At 36.0% G+C, this 19453-nt stretch overlaps 1 protein-coding gene across 1 annotated transcript in view; it reads right to left on the bottom strand.

Moving 5' to 3' along the window:
• LOC115453179 (protein toll) overlaps positions 1-19051 on the bottom strand; it is a 43074-nt gene extending 24023 nt beyond the window's left edge. The window contains exon 1 of the mRNA XM_037447141.1: positions 18892-19051. The gene's annotated coding sequence lies outside the window, so the exon portion shown is untranslated. The remainder of the gene's footprint in view (positions 1-18891) is intronic.
• Between the last annotated feature and the right edge of the window lie 402 nt (positions 19052-19453).

Genomic DNA, 19453 nt, shown 5'->3' with positions numbered 1-19453 from the left:
GGATTTAGATGAAACTTTACAGTGATATTGGTTATACATCAGAATAACACATAGGGTACAGTTTATAATGATTTTGTGTAATTTGGTCATAATATAACGATACATATCAAGTAAGTCGGAAAAAAATTATCGCTGAAAACTCCTTCACCGTAATAACCGACCTATTATAAGTATTACATATATGGTGGTCTACTGGTGGTAAGTCTCTCATATGTGAGAGTCCTGGGTAGGTACCACCGCAATGTCTATTTCCGTCAAGCAGTGTGTAGTCACTTGTGTTTCGGTTTGAAGGACATTGTAGCCAGTGTAACTACTGGACATAATGAGACTTAACATCTCATGTCTCAGCATGGCGAGCGCAGTGGAATACCAAACAATACTTTGTAATTCAAGGTGTTGGTATTGACACAATCAAACATTGTTTTCGTACATTTGTTCACGTATTTATCTAGCTTAACTAGCAATTTTAATGATTAATGTTTATTTTTATTAGGCAACGACTCCAAAATTGGTAACCAGTATATACCTACAGGTAATATTAAATATTTTTTTGGTTTTTAGTACTTTTTGCAGGCGGCTTAATTCTTTATTAAAATATTTTAATTTTTTGGTAATAATCGTGAGACCCAATGGCAAATGCCCTTTCAAACATAAAAAGAATTTAATAAATCAGGCGATGCCTCTATGAGTAAATCCTTACTGTTAAAGAGTTGTACTTTCCAGCATCAGCTCAGCTACATAAGACGATGATTACCATAAGCAAGTACTTAAGTTACTTCATAAAATTTGCGAAAACATACTGACTATGGGACCAATACAGAAGTATCTCCTTTCGAACAAAAAAAAAATTAATATAGGTCCACAATTGACGGAGTAACCGCTTAACAACACACAAAAAAAACACAGTCGAATTGAGAACCTCCTCTTTTTTTGAAGTTGGTTCATTTTTTTTTAATAATTCTATAAATAAAAAAGATCTGCACGTACTGAATTCGAGCAATCCTTAAGGCTGGGAGTTGATCCTGCACTTCCCCTTGGAATTATATATTGTTAGCATAGAACATTTTAGTGAGGGTATTTGGAACACTTTTTGCTATAAAAACACTGAGCGTTTGACAGATCAAGTTAGTTGGTTGTTGACAGTCGTACCGGTCGGTTGGTTGGTGAGATATTTGCGAGAGTATTTCTGTAGTCGGTGATATTTCTTTTATTTTAATTAGAATCGAATCAGTTTTCTAACATTATTATAATTAACGTCAAGAAAATTGTTACCTTTACATTCCATTGTCTCGGCATTACGCACTAAAAGTTCGCCGATCACTGCATTCAATCATAAATTATTTGCGTATAATAAATGTGTTATTAATGGAACGTTGCCAACTGATAACTCGAAACACTACATCCCATTGAAATGTGTTCCATACAGTTACCAGTAAACAAATACATAAAATAATTTATTTTAAGATTTTTGAGTACATAAAGTTATTTCATGGATTGGTCGGCTTAGAGTGCGATTTATAATAAAGGACAGTGAAATAGAACGTGCACGGGAAAGTGACCTCTGCACCTGATGCTGAATTTAGTGGGGTCCAATAGAATGTCGACTGACGAGAGATTACCCCTCAGCAGTCGACATAATTATGCCGGCCTGTTGGAACCGTATATACACGGGCTGGTCCCGGAACACGACACACTTAGGTGAGCCACCATGGCGGGTTTTAACACCTGTACGGAGGTGTAAGTGCGTCGCGTTCCGGCATCAGCATGTGTATATCCAGTTCTAAACTAGCCGACATGACTGGAGAGGGATAATCACCTCTCGTATAGAATATATAGTATAGAAGTGTGGAAGAGTCTCATATAATCAGGAATTTTATAGTATATAACAGTTGTAAAATTGGCGTCAAATAATCCTCACTTGCAACTAATTTAGTTTAATTGAGGCACACATACACAACGTTCACGAAAATATATTGCACACCACATGGAAACATACCCACTATTTGATTCACACGAGCGTTTTGAAACAATTGTATAAAATTGTTTCTTTGAATGACGAGACGAGCTTGCCGTTCGCCTGATGGTAAGCAATACGACCGATAAACAGTAGAAACACCAACACCTTGAATTACAATGTGTTTGGTATTCCACTGCGCTCACCATCTTGAGACATGAGATGTTAAGTCTCATTATGTCCAGTAGTTACACTGGCTACAATGTCCTTCAAACCGGAACACAAGTGACTACACACTTGGCGGCAGAAATAAACATTGCGGTGGTATCCAGGCGGACTCTCACATATGAGAGACCTACCACCAGTAAGGCACAACTAACCTTTAATCTAACCAAAAGTCATAAAAATGAGTTTCCCGACCCAGAAATCAAACCCGGACTCCCTAAATCTCGTCTATCGCTGCCACTAAGCCATAAGCGGTTGTTACGCTACGGTAGTACTGCTAACAGTACTCATACTTGTAATTAAGATTCTGTGAAGGTGTTGAGAGGTCGATAAACTCTATTTGGACGGCAAAAACCAACATTAAGCGTGGTTTTAATGAGAAATTTGGTCTAGTGACTGTACATTAGAGGTTTCCAAACTTGTTTTTCTCATAGAACCCTTAAAAAAATTGCTGGTTTCAGAAGACTTTCTCGTCCTCACACCCACTAACTCCTGTAAGGATCAGCAGTGACTAGACACCGAGCGGTGAAGCTCGCCGAGTCTCAGGGAACACTAATCCGTCTTCCCGCAACGAAGTTAAACAGAAAGATAGGCAGGAGTTGAAATATTAATTGTCCATGGTTTTTGGTGGACCTCCTTTTTTTTTCTCGCGGGCAGAAAAACGCGTTATCGCTACCATCACTTGGGGAGTCAGTGGGACGGTTATGTTAGTTCCACTGGTCTTACGGCCCAATGTCGACACTTGGGAGTATAGCATACGAGCGAACATTGGACCCAGTCCCTAACCCCTGTATACCCTACACAGGCATACCAACCAAAACAGTGGACCCCCTGCAACTAAATTTCTACTATATTCCCGAGAATATGCAAGTTTTTACATGTAAGAGTTGCTGAGCTTCTTAAAATATTATTTAGCTACATTGAGAGGTGATGTCAAGCCAACATGTTAGTCCTTTAGCCTAGTTGGTTGTAGTATGGACTGCCGAGACGAATGTCCACAGGTTAAAATCCCAAAGGCACTCACCACTGACTTTTCTAACGTCATGTGTGTATTCTTTGTGAATTATCGCTTGCTTTAACGGTGAAGGAAAACATCGTCAGGAAACCTGCATACCTAAGTTCTCTATAGGAATTTCGAGGGTGTGTGAAGTCTAATAATCCGCACTACAGCGTGGTGGACTAAGGCCTTATCCCTCTATAGTAGAGGAGGTCCGTGCTCAGCAGTGGGCAAGTATATAACACAGGACTGATATTATTATTATAAATACACCGGAATGTAAACAAGCGAGTTACGTAATGGAAGAGGGGGAGGGGCAACTATTCCTATATTTTGTATGATATGCACTGCTGTGGTTCAGCTAATGAGTTTACTTATAATGTTAGTAGTAATTAATGAAAGAGATCAGAATCCCATTAGCATCTCCAAATATCAACGCATTCAAACTAATACTAGCTTTATATCTATAAACCTCTAAACCTCGTATTCATAGATGTTATTTATCTAAGGACGGAGCATTGCTGTGATAACAAGTCTGTTTTTCAGCTTTGTTTATCTGATAGCCAACTAGATTTATGTTGTATCTCAATATTAGCGAATCACAACAGCCCTATGTCTACGCACTGCGAAGGCTGCCATGCCGTCAGCACTGAGAAACAGACTTGTTACCACAGCAATGCTCCGTCCTTAGATAAATAACGTCTATGAATAAGGGGGTATATCTATACATCTTATAAAACAAAGTCCCCTTTTCTGTCTGTATCGATTTCCTCAAAATGTACTGAACGGATTTTTATGAAATTTGGTATGGAGGTAGTTTAAGACCCTGGGAAAGTTATAGGCTACGTTCTATCCCGGAAAATTCACGCGGGCGAAGTCGCGATCAAAAGCTGGGATAAAAATAAACATGTTTAATTATCAGCTTATAAAGTCCATCAAAATTCGAATATTCGAGGCGTGTTCCACTCGCGCGGAGCTCACGGTCGCCGTTTACAACCGGTTGCTATTATTGACTTATCGTCCACCTCTCCGCAGTGAGGTCCCCCCCCAAGCGGCGTACAATACCGTAATTTTATATCTATTCGGAATTTATAAAACGTAGAGAAATAAATTATTATTTCTACATGTTGTCTTTATTTTGGTCTTTTTTATAATGTGGATATTGACAATAATTTTACAATAAAAATGCCGGTAAAATTACTTTCCGTACATCTCCTAAAGTACATTTTAATTAACAATACTGTTAAATAGACAACGTAATAAGGAATATTTCGGTCGTTTAAAATTTTCCGAAAGAGTAAATCTTTGCACATTCCCGCTATAACTCGTGCGCCGAATATGTATAAATCGTATGCTCAAAGCCGATTGCTCGGGAACAGGTCTAAAACTTTAACAAGGGTTCCCGAAATCATGCTGATGAATATGAACGAATGATCCTGGCGGCTATTTGTATCCGCCTGGATCTCGGCCGTAGGTATGCTAGGCGTAATATCAATGGCCCGCGTAAGTCGCCGTCTGGGATCAATCCACGTATAAACGGTTCGAACAGGCCGGCATAATTGTGTCGACTGGCGAGGGGTAATCATTACTCCTTAGTTGAAACTATCTGGAACCCTTCCGTTTACTATAAAGTACAGTGGGGTCACTTAGTTGTTCCCGTATGAACCAAAATAATATGATTTTGAGAATCAAGTTTTGCTTATTGCATAAGTTGCCTATATTTGCTGCGCTTGGCACTTTTAGATTCATTTATGTTGAGTTCTCCTAATTAGGGCTTACATTGTAGCTATGAGTTATAATATTTAAATTATTGTAATCGTTGTGGTAACTCTGATGGAAACCTAATAAATAAATATAAATATTAAACGTCTAAATCGTACTTAAAGATAAGATTGTTTTAATAACACAATACTAGAGGACGATAACACAATAAAATATTTAAAATCACACGCTACAATATCTTACTTTAATTTGTTCATTTAACCTTTGCACATGTTGTTAATATAAACATTACAATATTGTACGTAAACACAGCTCCAAGAAGGTATTGTTTTGGTTAACACGTTTTTTTATTGCTTTGAATGACGAGACGAGCTTGCCGTTCGCCTGATGGTAAGCGATACGACCGATAAACAGTAGCAACACCAACACCTTGATTTACAAAGTGTTTGGTATTCCACTGCGCTCGCCGTCCTGAGACATGAGATGTTTAGTTTTTGTCCAGTAGTTACACTGGCTACAATGTCAAACCGGAACACAACAATGACTACACACAGTTTGACAGAAATAGACATTGCGGTGGTACCTACCCAGGCGGACTGTCAAAGCAAAGTTTTTTGGGATATAAAATAACTTATAACATTAATATCAAAGATAACCAATTCCAAGAACACAAGTAAAATGAGTATGTCGGTAACCGCAGCACGACACTCCACCGAGGCCGTATATTTAATGCCAATGATTTTGTAATAGTTGGTGTTAGTTACAGATGCTGCGAGTGTCTCGCTCTAATTGAACTTATTAACACAAACAGTATCTGTTGAAGTTTGTACAGCTTTTTTTATTGTACCATTTCGAAAAATAGCGGAATGAATTCCTCCTAGCCGAACATTTCGAAAAACAATTGAATGAATCCTTCCGAGCCGAATTTCCGCCACGGTGGCCAATCTCAATGGAGATCAACCAGGTATGCAGAATATACTGTACACGAGTGTGTACATTTATATGATGAATTTTTACACAATTAAAATAGTCATTACAATTCTGTTAAAATTTGAACAAAATACACAATACTCTACTAATCGAAGAGGCCGCCACGGATCATACTGGTGCAAAGGTGCCCATAACGCTGGCAACATTACCACGCTGTATAGAAAGAGAATAAACTCTGTATAGAAATATACATAAATAATATATGTAGTGTGTACATATATTATTTATGTATATTTGTTTGATCTGCCTCGGTGGCATAGTTGTATTAAGTGTGCGCTACCTCTGCACCGCTTTGAGGTCCTAGGTACAAATACCGGGAAAAGCCTGAAGTTGGGAATTGATTCCCGAAATAGCGATGGGCTCGCCCGTATTACATCATGGGATATACACAGCAAAGAGAGGGTGAATCAGTTGCACCTCCACTTACCCCGGGGCATAAATAACTTTTTGGGTTCTAGTGTTTTTTGGAGTCTTTTTTTATTTTTGATGTTTTTGTTGATTATAAAATAAATATAAAAACAAATAATCATTTTCATCGTAATTGATGCAAAAAGAACAATTTAAATCGGACTACGGGGTACTAATTTATCGCTGAACATACATAAAAATACGACGATTAGACAACCTCTCTCCTTTTAAAGTCGGTTCGGCTGGTGGTAGGATATATTTTATATCCGCCTGGATAGCGACCACCGTACGCAAGGTGTTGAAACACGCCACAGTGACCCATGTAAGTGTCGCGTTCCGAGATCACCCTGTCACACTCTTAGTAAAATAATGACGTTTTCCTTAATTGTTAATTTGTAGAAATCGTCAAAAAACTCATTCCTGTTTGCAACCTTTTTTTAAGTTGCTATAAAATTGAACTTATTAAAGATAGTTCAAAAATGAAAACTGTACCATGAAAAACAAATAACAGAAATTAGTTTTTTGACAATTCCCACAAGTTAACGATTTTGGAATAGGTCATTATTTTATTAAGAATACGCCGTGTATATCCGGTGCCAACAGGCCGGCATAATGGAGTCAACCGTCGAGGGGTAATCCTCTCTCAACATTCTATAGGATCCCACTCCACTTACCACATGAAGTATAAAAGAAAAATAATCAAACATCGGCAACACTTTGACCGGTCGACTATCGAGTGTAACTAAACCTGTTTCACGACACCATTGCCAAACCACACACTTGTGCGAATCCGCCAATTAATGACTTTAGTAAACACGAATTTAGATTTTAAATACATTTTAGGATTGGAAATTACGTTTAAATTGCGATAGTCAGGGCGTACTATAACGAGGGCGAATTCGTCCTTGCAATAATGCGTGCCACTGCTGATCCTGGCTTACAGGAGTTGTAGTGGTGGGTGTAAGGGCGGGAAAGTATTTTCCAATAATGAGAGTACCAAGTAAAGGGCTACTGGTGGTAGGTCTCTCATATGTGAGAGTCCGCCTGGATACCACCGCAATGTCTATTTTAGGCAAGCAGCAGTGTGTAGTCACTGTTGTGTTCCGGTTTGAACATTGTAGTCAATTTAACTACTGGACATAAGACATCTCATGTCTCAGTATGGCGAGCGCAATGGATTACCAAACAATACTTTATAATTCAAGGTAATAAGTGTCTTTGGCATTGATATATAGATGTACTGCGTAGTGCGTATTAGATTTGGCCGAACATGCACTGTGTTCAACTGAATTGAACTGCAATCCATTCAAACTGACTTTAGTATGATCAATATTGACGACTTGTGGTTGTGTACGGAGTGGCGCTCATGATATAAGAACTCGAGTCTAAGTGTAAACCTAGATGTGAATAAAAATATTAGTCAAATAAGTAAAATGATATGTTGTTCAAGTGAATAAATGATTTATAACACTGACGTTTTGCCATTTTAGTTCTCATTTTGAACAAATAGTTTATATGTACGTTCGTGTCTATAGAATATACGTCAATAGTCTTTGAAAGTCGGACACTTGTGCGGTGCCGAAGTGAATCGGTAGGTTGAAGCAGTCGTGTATAAAAACGCGTTGAAGCTTCCATAACTGGTTTTATTTGTTTGTTGTGAGTTATCAGTGTTTACGTAGGAATAAATTAATGTATTATTTTTCTTTATTTGTTTATTAATCCCGGACAAAGTGCAGTGGGAGTTAGACTTACTTACTATCAGATGCAGCATCTGAGGGTCCAATTGGGTCCATTGTGACATTGACGAAATATAAGTACCTCTCGCCAGACACAATAATGCCGGCCTGTTTGACACCGTATCTTTAAGTAACCTGGCTATGTGACGTAATGACTAAATAAGTTGAGTTCATTGGTTTATTTAATAAACTCGAATAGCATATAAATTACTTATCGTACTTCTATGTGGGTCATGACAGACATACGTTAACCCGTAACAAGCCTTTATAACAAGCGGTGGAAGCTAAATTATTTTAACTATTTTCAATAAACATTCAGTCTCATCTAATAATTAACATTTTATAGTGTTAAGTTTATATCAATAAACTGTCGAACATTTTCATCAAGTGTTCTCTAAATTATTTTAACTATTTTCAATAAACATTCAGTCATAGTGAGATGTGTATACCTGTTGGTTCCCAAATTCACACTGAGGCCTATAAGAGGCAGCGAACACGCCCAGACCCTCTCCCCTCCGCACATTCTAAGATTGTTCCTTATCCTTCCACCACACTGCCTTCCCAACTTTCCTCCAGGGCCGTGCAGTCGTTAAACCACGGGAAAAAGATATCCCGTACGCTAGTTTCCCTCGGTGTTGACTTTAGGGCCGATACTGTTAGCATTTATATTTTATAATTACTGGATATTTATTTTTTTGTAAGAAAATATATGCCTCTTAATATGCGTGTTTACATAATATCAGACAGTGTATTGACTTTTAACGTTAATTAATTCATTCATTCAATCATTTATTCATCCATTCATGGAAGCTCTCCTGAGAACTAATGCTGGGAACACGCACATTCTAGGTTGAAGTGTTGTACAGCAAACATCTTCATCTCAAAGTGGTTACCAATAAATGTAAAATATTACAAAGTGAATAATAAAAGTTATTATGACAACAAAACGGAATTATTATTAGAACAGTCAACAATACTCAAAAAATAAACTAAAGTAGTCTAGAAGCATTGCTTTGAATCTCATTACCTTGTTTAAAAATTACGATTTACGCTTTACCGTTATAGGCCTTCAGAAACTATAAATTCCGTCAATTCGTGTTAGGCAACAATTCCTTTCACATTGCGTCAAATATTACATAGTAATTAACGGGGAAACCCGGCCCGGCTGCGCTTGCGACATTACGAGAACCGATCTGTTTATTTATTTGGTTGTTTAGTTTGGCCACATCGGTGAAATAGCCCGAGATGTCGACAGAGTACGTAATAGACTAAAAATAAAATCTTGTCTTAATAATACTATAATTGAAGAAGAAAACGCATAAACAGCTGAACGGGTTTTGATGAAATTTTCACACACTGATAGATCAAGTCCTGGATTCACAGATAGGCTAGTTTTATACAGGTAATTCGTTCCTGGGAAAAATGATTAATTTAATTTGATTTTTTAAATAGATGTCGCTGGTGTTGTACAGTTTTTTTGGAACTTTTGTGATGAGATAGGCTTTTCATGCGGTAGTGTTGCCCAAATGCAAGAACAAGACGAGACTTAGCCAGTCTTGGTCTTGGTCTTGCGCCAATACACCTGATCTTGGTCTTGGTCTTGGTCTTGCGCTCCCAGTCTTGGTCTTGGTCTTGGTCTTGCAGCAAGAGTCTTGCAAGTCTTGCAATTACCTATTAGTCTATTACTATTTATTAAAGTTTACTTTAAATCTTAGAAAAACGTATTAGAATTGGAACATTGTGAGCTTGAATTAACATAGCCATAGTAAAGATCAAGCAGATTAATAAATAACTGAAGATTTGATAAGAAATTCGAAAAATCAACTGACCTATATGTCGTTTTCCATGGAAGTAACTGTTTCTTAATAAACATTTATGATTTATAAGCTTACATTTGCTAAAACATGTAAAAAACAAATTAATTACAATAACTTGACTGTATTTTTAAAGAACAATACTTATCTGTCTAGAAAGAGATTGAACCTTCAACTTATAAGAAATTTAATAAAAGAGTTTTACGATTTATCATTGTATCCCAAAGTAAAAATGAAAAATTATTATTAATATTTCCCAATTGGGACCCGAGTGGGGCCAAAGTGGGAAATCCCAAAGTAAAAATGAAAAATTATTGTTAACATTTCCTAATTGGGGCTTGAGTGCGATTTAAGTGGGAAATCCCAACGTTGAAATAGTAAATTATTGCTAATAGTTCCGCTTGAATAAATCTAACTAAGATAAACAAAAAAACAGAAACAAATATTAAACATTTAACCTCAATATTAGTAATATCATCTAGTTGATTCGATGTACATCAAATAAAGCGACGAATGTAATATTCCCGCTTGGACCAGTGGTAACGTGAACGACTGATGATCAAGAGGACCCGAGTTCGAGCCCAACTGACGACAAGGATGCATTCAACCAATAGTTCACTTTCTAATCGAAATATAAAGTTATAGTACCATCAGAGTCCGTAATTCAAAAATTATTTTTTGATTTTTTGAAATTTTAGATTTTTTATAAATTTAGATTGGGATCTGATGGGGATTTCCCAATTGGGCCCCATTTGGGATTTCCCAATGGGGGCACATTTGGGATTTCCCAATGGGGGCCCAAGAGGGCTTTGCGTGACATCCCAAAGTGGGCCCCAAGAGGGAAGCCCAAGAGGGAGCCCCATTGGTCGCACTTTTAAATTTCTAGTCGGGCTATCCTTACCATTTTATCCCAATCATAATACTACTTGCGTGATCAGTATAATGTATTCATTTTCATTCTAAGCACTCTGAAACTTATTAATTCTTTGGAACACCTGTAGGTACTCTTAAAATTCGAAATTATTTTGCATGAGTATACCTACGCCCTATGGCGGCAATCAAATAGTGTCAAATGTTATGATTTCGGCGTGGCGGCAACGATTGTTTTAGATTTCAAAAGAAGCCGCCGGCGCGTGTATCATAACCATGTACTTCCGAAAAGCGGCAAATTTCTTTGAGAAGTAAGTACAAAACCTTTGATGCCGCATTATCAAAGTGCCGATGGTTAAAACATAGCTATGCATGCACTCAGTTTGATTTTAATAGATCTTTTTTATTCGCTATGTTTATGGTATTAGTCGTAATGCGCATAGGTCCAGTTTTTCATATTCTTTGATACCGTTGTTTGCGTCTCATAGAATTCCTAAGCGTACCTACCTATACACCGAACTGTTACACCTAACTACTCAGTGAAATAGCGCTAAGTCCTAGCTGCAAGACGCAAGAGTCTTGCAGGCTATGTCTTGTTCTTGCTCAAGTCTTGCACGGTCAGTCTTGGTCTTGGTCTTGCTAAAAATACGCGGTCTTGTTCTTGGTCTTGGTCTTGCAAAAACGCAAGAACAAGACCAAGACTGCAAGACCAAGACTGAATTTGGGCAACACTATCATGCGGACGAAGCCGCGATCAACATCTAGTCATTTATATTATTAGTTTATTAAGTACTTGTATCTTAGTTATACTTAAAATTATAATGTTATAAAATGTTGGCTAGTTGTATTTATTATTGAAGATGTCCTACACTATGTATTGGGTGTAACCTATAATTAGTAGTATGTGGAATAAATAAATAAACAAATCTTTGATATTGGCAAAATGGCGTAGTAATAAAAAAAAGCTTTGTGTACTTGAAAACTACTTTATAATTTGTATTTATACTACCTATCTACATAAAAAAAACTTCGGCGTAAATTGGACTCATATTTTTCAAGACGATTATGTACTATATTAGTCTATAACAAGATTTTTGACCGATATTCCGAAATCTCTAACAATTGCCGACCTCGAAAATATTCCACAGCGATTTTGTTGCAATATTCAAATTAGAATTTGGACAATCGTAAAATATTCTGCTATATCCTTTATGTTATCTATGTCAACGGCCAGCCGCAGCGCCCACGCGCCTTATCGCCGAAAACAATTTGAATAACAAGTAACACACTACCTAACATATTTATATTAACCAAAATATAATATACGCGTGGTGTATAAATATAACTATCAACAATAAATATAATTATCAATATTTGTCAATATTTATACGATGGAAAGAATTTTAAGTGTTTTATAATTTTTATTTTTTGACATAATGTAATTGTTCACTTATCAACTTTCTTTTTTTATCTTCCTAGGTGACCCGGGGTCCCGAATAGCACAATAAGTATTAAAAAAAATATATAAAGAATCCACTGTTAGACGATACGAAGTTCGCCAGGTCAGCTAGTACTGAAATATTTATTAACTCTAAAAATAAATAATTCGAAATTCAAATTTTCCCGTGCGCGAGGCTAAGGAATCTTATTCAAACAGCCTTGGACGTGATAATATTTTAATTGGCAATGTATGGAAAAATAAGTATTTAACCTGCTCAAACGAATAACAACCTAATTTCTTCGTTACAAAATTGGCTTTAAATCGTCAGTGAATATTTTGTAGCTTAAGCAAATAGTTCAAATATCCTCAAAAGATTTCTAAGAAGCGGACACCTAACGGTACAGCTAACACTTCATTGCCATCCCAACAGCGAGTCTATTGTTTAACATCCAGTTTTGGGAACAATAACAATGTAAATATTTTAGGCACATGGGTCATCTGATAAGCTCGCAACAAAATCAAGGCAAACTGAGTTTAAAATTTACAGACCCCATTTTTTTTTATTGCTTTGAATGACGAGACGAGCCTGCTGTTCGCCTGATGGTAATTGATACGACCGATAAACAGTAGAAACACCAACACCTTGAATTACAAAGTTTTTGGTATTCCACTGCGCTCGTCGTCCTGAGACATGAGATGTTAAGTCTTATGTTCCGTAGTTACACTGGCTATAATGCCCTTCAAACCGGAACACAACAGTGACTACACACTGCTAGGCAGAAATAGACATTGCGGTGGTATCTACCCAGACGGACACTCACATATGAGAGACCTACCACCAGTACCACTTCATACTAGTGTTAGGTATTTTATTCGAGTCAAAATAATGGTATAGTTCCGCTGGCACACATTCTAGGAATAGTGGATGGATAGGGAAGAAGCGGCGGTAGCCTAGTTGGAAACAGACTGCCGAGACGATTGTCTGCAGGTTCAAATCACAAAACACCTCTGACTTTTCTAAAATTATGTGTATTTTTTGTAAATTATCGCTTGCTTTAACGGTGAAGGAAAACATCGTGAGGAAACCTGCATACCTGAGAAGTTCTCTATAGGAATTTCGAAGGTGTGTGAAGTCTACCCGCACTACAGCGTGGTGGACTAAGGCCTAATACCTCAGTAGTAGAGGAGACCCGTGCCCAGCACTGTTCAAATAAAATATTTCATATAAAGGTCCCATGTGACAGGGCGCGATACTCTCACCATGCCGAATTCTCTCACAATTCCGCTCACGTGGGAGTAAGGCAGGAACATGAGTCCAAATAGTCGGATCCAGATTATAATACGACTTAACATTTCACGTCTCAAGATGACGAGCGCAGTGGAACACCAAACTCTTTTTAATTCAAGGTGTTGGTGTTTCTACTGTTTATGGATCGTATCGCTTACCATCAGAACGGCAACCTCGTCTCGTCATTCAAAGCAATAAAAATATTATACATATTTTTGAATTTGAATAGCAATAGCGTGAGAGCCCGACTTCTTGCAACGTCTCAATCAATTAGTGGCCGACAGCGCGCGACTGTGCGGCTCATCACGTTTACCGGTACCCGCAGAATATCTGGTAAAGGACAGAGTTTTCATTGCATTTGAATAACGAGACGAGCATTCTCGCCTAGACTAGTAAACAATAGCAACATACAGCAGAGGTGAAAGGTGATTTTTTTTTTCGAAAAACCCGACGCAACATATATCTACTAACTAGCGACCCGCCCCGGCTTCGCACGGGTGCAATGCTGATACTAAATACACTACAGAAAAACTGTGAACGTTGTATATAAAACATAGCGGCCCGCTCTGGCTTCGCACGGGTATAACAACAAAATAACAGTATTTCTCCACTATTTAATGGATGTTATTATACATATAAACCTTCCTCTTGAATCACTCTATCTATTAAAAAACCGCAATGGTCCATATAACCTGAGTCCTGCCGCTTGTCTGTATGTAGAATCTAATTAACATTATTACGATTTGAAGACCGCATTTGTGCATATCACTACATAGTATAAAACAAAGTCGCTTTCTCTATCCCTACCTTTGTATGCTTAAATCTTTAAAACTACGCAACGGATTTTGATGCGGTTTTTTTTTTAATAAATATAGTGATTCAAGAGGAAGGTTTATATGTATAATAATAACATCCATTAAATAGTCACCATTGCACCCGTGCGAAGCCGGGGTGGGTCGCTAGTTGATATAAAATGCGATGGTGCTGCTGCGACGAATTCTCTTAGAATGGTAGTAGTGGCATTAGGGCGTGTATAATTAAACTTTTTATTAATATTTATTTTGTTCCAAACTTACACTTTTTTATATTCATCTACGGTTCGAGAACTTATGTAATGTGTTATTTTCAAGAAGCTAAGTATGTTTTCGTTTGGTAACGTCATAATGACCCTGTATATTGTATAACTAAAGTCCTGCCGGCTTCCTTTTCGTAATTGATGTAGAATCTAATTATCATTAGAATGATTTGCAGATCGTATTTATACATATTAGTACCTGTATGTTGTGTCGGGTATTCAGGATAATTCGTCTTTCGCCTCTGGTAAGCAGAGTAGGGGCAGATAGTGGCTGACGTAACGTCAGTCAGTCACAAAAGTACCTGACCAAATTCAACCCTTCTATATAACTTCAATCGAAATATTCTTTTACTGTATCTATACTGATATTAACAAGAGGACAAGTTTATTAGTTTGTTGGTTTGTAGGGACTAGTCTGCTGAACTGATTTTGATAATTCTTTGCTTACAAAACTACATTCACCCGGAGAGCTATAGGCTTTTTATCCCGGGAAAATAGAAGCAGGACTATTATCCCGGAAAAGCTATTAATACGCTGATGATACAAAAGTTTGAAATTTTGTATTTGTTCAGCTGCTTTTGTGGACTGTAGCTGTTATATCGAAGAATATACGATGTCTTGATGATGTTTATTTAGACAGTCATGATGACTATTTAATTGTTCAAACGATATAAAACTAATTTAATTTCAGTATAGATGTTTGATATTAGGCGCCGCGCAGTTACAGATGACAACTCCTTGACAATTCATATTAAACCGACTTCAAAAAAAGGAGTTACTCAATTCGACCGTATATTTTAATGTTTGGTACCTCATATTATTACATGTTTTACAAATAGGAAATGTTTGTTAGTTTTGTGTCTGTAAATGCTAATCTCTGGAACATTTATTTAATATAAGTTCTCCAAAAAATATTACACATATATCAATTTCCGCTTAACATAAAAATAAAATATGGTATGAAACAATGTGCATCTTACATCTAAGGAGACACGCACTAAGTATTTCAGAAAAAAGAAAGAAAGATATAAAATTAACGTATAAACAAAAAAAAATGTAGTTCAGACATGACATATTTTGGAATTAAGTAAGAACTACAAAATTATAAAATATCTTAAATTATTAAAGATAAAAATTAAAAACAGAAATTATAATTCCGCTCTGGTATTTAGAATCAATTTCGTTTCGTTTTGTTGGGTCATAGACGTCTGTTGAATCATGTTAGATAAATATTTGGCCTCGTTATATCTTCAACATCTACTCTAATTAATCCATCTTAGTACGAATTGAAAAATCCACACAGTGCTTGCGTAGTTGTATTGCATATGTCGATTGCGTATTCGAATCCCGGGTGGGGCAGGGATGGGATTTTGCTCTGTGTAAGCCCCGAGTGCAATGTTTGAAGCCTTTTTTTATGGAAAATTATTTATTTACATATCAACACACAGCCATTACAGGTTACAAATCGACTGGCGGAACTATAATAACATAATAACTTACAACTATTAATAGGCTATTGATAAATATATTGATAGGCTCGCCTTTAAGGGCCAGAACATACAAAGTGAATGCCCTTTTGCACCTCTGCCTACACCCTCTCATGGATAAGGGATAGATAATATTATGTTAATATGACTGAATAGGTACACATGGAATGAAGTGCCCTGGTTGGATCTGTCTATCCTTTGGATATAAAGGCTATATTCGTTTGTTTTGTTACCGAACCCTACAAACTTCCGCTAGTCCAAGCCGTCGAAATCAATGATAAAAGAGTATAGAGGATGAGTGATATGGTCACGTGACATGCGGCACATTTAATGCATAAAATGGCGCCGACTCCGCCCCTTACAATAGTGATATGCTAGTACCGAAAATTTTGTATCGACATCGAAGAATTAAAAGAGAGACAAACAAGCCCAAAAGATCAAATACGAAAGGGGTTAGGTTCTACCATAATATAAATATAACAAACCATAATATAAACAAACAAACTGAAACTGATTTATAAGTAACAATTGTTAAAGAAAGCAGTACCTGTTGTGACAAACATCCAGTTGTGTTTGATCTATATTTGTATGTTGCGCTATTCCTTGCTAATAATTTAAGGTACAGATTAAGATATTTACTTAATACATGATGAATGGAATAAGATAGCGTAGCCAGCAATTATTTGGTTGGTTTTATTTTATTTTAGTATTATGCTCTTTAATCGAGAAACATAACTATGTTTCAGCAAACTAAAATCAATGAGCGTAAAGATGGTGGTTAAGATAATCAATTATAATAATTATTTGCAATAACAACAATATGATTATATATCTATTTCCGTGCATGCAAAGGTTGCTCGAAACATAAGACCGCCAATTGTAAAAATATATCTTACATTTCATCTTTATGTTGTTTCTTTTATGTTTATCTATTCTTTTATGTAACAATTCTAATTTTATTCATATATATTAAAAGTAATATTACTATTAGGTGAAGTATAATAATCATTACTATTTTACTTATCGGGAATATTGTTGGAAAACAGTTATCTTTTACTCGCGTTAATTAAACGTGTGGTTTATGCATTTCTTCTCAAAATGTAAAGAACGAATATATGTATTTGGTGTAGGATTCCAATCACGTCGCCCAATATTCTCAATTCATTTTGCCTTGGTTTTTAATTTTTTTGGTACTCTAAAAAAATATTCTAATTTCACTTAGTTTGTCGTTCTGGATAATACAATATTGATGTGTGCTCTAACATTCTTTCAAAGACAAAAACCGTAACTGATAAACGGGCGTCTGTTAAAATATCGATATCAATAATTTCTAAACAAATCCACCCATTCCTAAGCTCGTGTGTAAACAAACATAATGATTTTAATGGATATAAATCACGCCTAAAAGGGTTCAAAGCTTATCAAACAAGATCCACATATAATTTTAATTGATAAAAACACATTCAAAAAGTAAATATACAAAGATATTTACTAATTTTCGGTAAAACAGTTACTAACCTATGAAAAGATATTTCGGGGTCTTTCTTGCGTGAATTCGATTTGCATCCTTTCACACAACACTGAGTCATTTTCGAAACTAACTAACTAACAAATACACTAATAAACACACTGAACAATTGAGAATATGATTATATTACTTTAAATTCAATATTTATGAAGATTTGTTTACATCGTCTCACACTACATGTACTTGCTGACTGGGCTGCAATAAATGGCGTTTCTGCCGCAAGGCGGTCCCAGTAGTAAACGAAATAGTGCCATATTCGAAGAAAGCAATTATTTTTGTCTTTTTTTGTTGCGTTCCAAATAACCTTTGAGTAAAAGAGATAGACATATATATTGACAATTCTGCGTCGATTTCCCTAACATAAATATAACTTATTCATATAGCTAACTTTTGAGGCCTGTCCTCTTTATATTTAGTCATTTGTCAAAATCCACCATGACGTCACAGCACTGCGAGGCGTTCAATGGGAACAAATCGATTGGCCGCGTTGAGATATTTCGCGGAACTACTACTTCTGAGAACTATGTCGCGATGGTAATGTACTCAAATATTCATGACAGAATTTACTCCAATATCGAATAGAACATTTTCGAACAAGCATTGTGGCGACTGAGAAGGCTAAAAGTTTTTAAAATGGCGACAAAAATAAACACTGTCAACCCGGGACCGCTGCGTGTAAAATGCGTGGGCCCCGAGGAGGCTCAATCCAAAATCACTCATAAAAAATGACCACTGCATGAGATATTTTATTTCAAGGCCAACTGAAGTTTTAACGCAAACAAAATAAGTAAACAAGCATCATATTTAGTGTCATGGTATTCTCGATTTTTCTAAAAAAAAAATCCACTAACACAAATCAAGTTAGATCGTCAGTAAATTCATACACAATTAATATTTAAAGTCTAATAACGTTTTTGTTTTTATTAATATAAAAACCGGTATGGTGCGTTATACTCTCAATGAATACTTAGATATATATTTATTTTTGCTATATACATATTTTAATCCAATATAAATAAAAAATATCCTATACCAAATAAATTAATTCTAAAATTGAGTAAAAGGAAATTAACTTATAGCGTCATAAAAATTATAATAATATGTATATGCATAAAATAACATAATAACATAGGTATAAAATTAAATATAAGAAACATTCGAAAGAATCCTGTAGGAAAGATTCGAAATTCAAACACAAAAAATTCCCGCCATCGCAAATAAAAACATCGAGATTTTACGCAGATAGCTACGTCATAAACGCGTAACTTTAATAGGATAAAAGAATCCGTTTTGCGACACACGCTCAATGAAACGGCACATTCAACATTGTAATGGGCACATAAAACTACAACGTACCTGCCATCACAACAATGTTGTCACTTTACAACACTAATCACAACACAGTTTTCACGTAAATATAAATATATTTTTTACGGACAAAACATACAAGTTCCAATGTTTGACACAGACTACTGACTAGTAGGCGCTAATTTCGGTGTTGCCATGTGCGTATTTAAAAAAATACAAACTTGTAAATAAAAATATAAAACCGTAGTGAAGGTCAGAACACAAAAAGTTCCCGTATGACGTATTTATTGATAAATATGATGTTTACTTTGTTTGTGTGGTAATTATCAAGCCGGATGTATATTTTGTAAGCAGAAATTCAATCAAGTAATCAGAAAGTTTATCTCACATAAAATATGCTAAACACAATGCCATACCCATCTTAGTGGGATTTTATAAATACCTTAATAAAAACTATGGTACAATAGAAGTTTTTCTAAGAAAAAGCATAATGTAACGTATTTGTATTCTTTTTCAAAGTTGATATTAATGGCTAATTATTTGTATATGGTTTCTATAATGTGCTAATATACCATTAGCCGCAGGAATTCGTTAAGTGTATGAAACCCTA

This window comes from Manduca sexta, unplaced genomic scaffold (assembly GCF_014839805.1).
Source record: "Manduca sexta isolate Smith_Timp_Sample1 unplaced genomic scaffold, JHU_Msex_v1.0 HiC_scaffold_63, whole genome shotgun sequence".
Classification (NCBI taxonomy): domain Eukaryota; kingdom Metazoa; phylum Arthropoda; class Insecta; order Lepidoptera; family Sphingidae; genus Manduca; species Manduca sexta.
The sequence above is the reverse complement of the archived record's forward strand: the minus strand, read 5'-3'. Positions and strand labels throughout refer to the sequence as shown.